The 1,806-nt window shown below is 35.8% G+C and overlaps 1 long non-coding RNA gene across 1 annotated transcript in view; it reads right to left on the bottom strand.

Annotated features, from left to right (window-relative positions):
- Nucleotides 1-566: 566 nt before the first annotated feature.
- LOC113475896 overlaps nucleotides 567-1,806 on the bottom strand; it is a 21,830-nt gene continuing 20,590 nt past the window's right edge. Inside the window, exon 5 of the long non-coding RNA XR_003397635.1 lies at nucleotides 567-649. This is a non-coding gene — a long non-coding RNA (uncharacterized LOC113475896). The remainder of the gene's footprint in view (nucleotides 650-1,806) is intronic.

Genomic DNA, 1,806 nt, shown 5'->3' with positions numbered 1-1,806 from the left:
TATGTCTTTATCTCTCCTAGAAAGATACTTGTCCTTAACAAGCTCTCCATTAAATATATTGGAATGATGCTCCAGCCCTTTTAGGGGTAAAAGAATTCTGTTAATTTCTGATAAATTCCTGTTTCTCAAAGATAAATGTGGTCCTCATACATATTATTCCAGCAAGTGCCTTGATTTCCTCTGAAAAACTGTTCCTGCTATAAGCAAACAAATCTCTTTGAGACCTTCACACACTCATACAAATACACACATACAACTGTATTATTTTTTGTTTATTTTATTTGAAAAAGAATACTTTTTGGTCTGTCTCCTTAGCTTCAGAAATTGAAAAAAATATGTGCCTGAATTTAAGCTATCCACACAGTTCTTTGCAGTCAGAAGAGAAATGGGTGTTGGATTATGACAAGAAGAATCTTCTGCTGGAGGTGTTGTCTCTTTACACGCAGAGTATTACAAGGGGAGTGAATCTTTTGAATTCCCCGAGACCCTGCGTGCCAGTGGAAGAGCTGATATCTTCTTGGCAGAACTGCAGGACAGGCCGAGTAACCACAATGACCCAGAGGAACATTGTGCTGGTGACTTTATTAACTGACCACTTCAGTAAGTGAATGGAGACAATTTGGAAACAATCAACTAGTAACTGTCTGTCCTGGCACTTCATTGATGAGACCATTTTCCTGATAACCCATCAATGATCAATCCATCCCAATTTAATTCGTACAAAACTTACACACGTAGATATATATAAGAAAGAGAGAGAGAGTAAAAAAAAAGGAAAGAGAAAAGAGAAGATGAAGGGATAGGAAAAGGGAAATCACCATCCTGGGATCCCGTGCTGTCACAGAGTAGTCAGCTTGGTCCATAGGTGGTGGGTTGACAAAGTCAAATCTGGGGTGCTGCCTTTCTATAGCCTTTCTTACACATGTGCAACAGGTTGTTCCAGAAGGTTCTCATTTTCTCTGTCTCGTACCTGCACAGTTAGACAAGTTCTGTCTCTGGAAAAACACAGGAGGGAAGGGGAGAGAAACAGCCCACCACCCCACCTCTAAAGAGCTCATTTCGCTTCTCCCCCACAGGACATCCCACTCAAGTTGTTTAAGACATCCTCTTTATGAATGGTTTCTTGTTTATGAACAGTGTGCTACAGATGTCTGTTTCTCTCCCCTAATTAAAAGCAAGTTTATGACTACCTAAGCTTTACACAGCTCACTTACAGAAACTTACGGTAGCTGAAGTACCATGGGCTTTCATTAAATACACTATAGAACGAATATCATTGGAACTAAATATGAAATGTAAGAAGTAGTTGCACAGATTTGTACATTTGAAGTTAGAATTTCAAGTATTATTGGTCTTATGATTAGCTAACACTTAATTAACAAATAAAACAATTGATGAACATTTGTGGATTTTCTTCAATTATGCATAGATAACCCTGAATCCAGTACTACAAATTATACACAAGAGACAATGAATTATATATTTTTTTTAAAAGTATTAAAATATATATATATTTCTATCCTTTCATTTCTTGGTATTTAGATGCTGGAGTCCTTCTAATATCTCCTCTGATTTGGAGTCATGATTTCTGATTACTAAAAGCATTTTGTCTGAATAATTCTTTCTTATAATTGTAAAATTCTAATATACTGCTATAATGAATATTGAAAAGAGTTTGTACCAGGAGACAAAAATAAAATAGATACTGGACATAGAGAAATTATTTATTATGAGGTGCTGGTTTGAGTGGTAGATAAAACAAAACAAAACAAAACAAAACAAAACAAAACAAAAACCAACAAAAAC

Source organism: Athene cunicularia, assembly GCF_003259725.1.
Source record: "Athene cunicularia isolate RWA chromosome 1 unlocalized genomic scaffold, athCun1 chr1_part1, whole genome shotgun sequence".
Lineage (NCBI taxonomy): Eukaryota > Metazoa > Chordata > Aves > Strigiformes > Strigidae > Athene > Athene cunicularia.
Note: the sequence above shows the minus strand (reverse complement) of the source record. Positions and strands in the feature narration are given on the sequence as shown.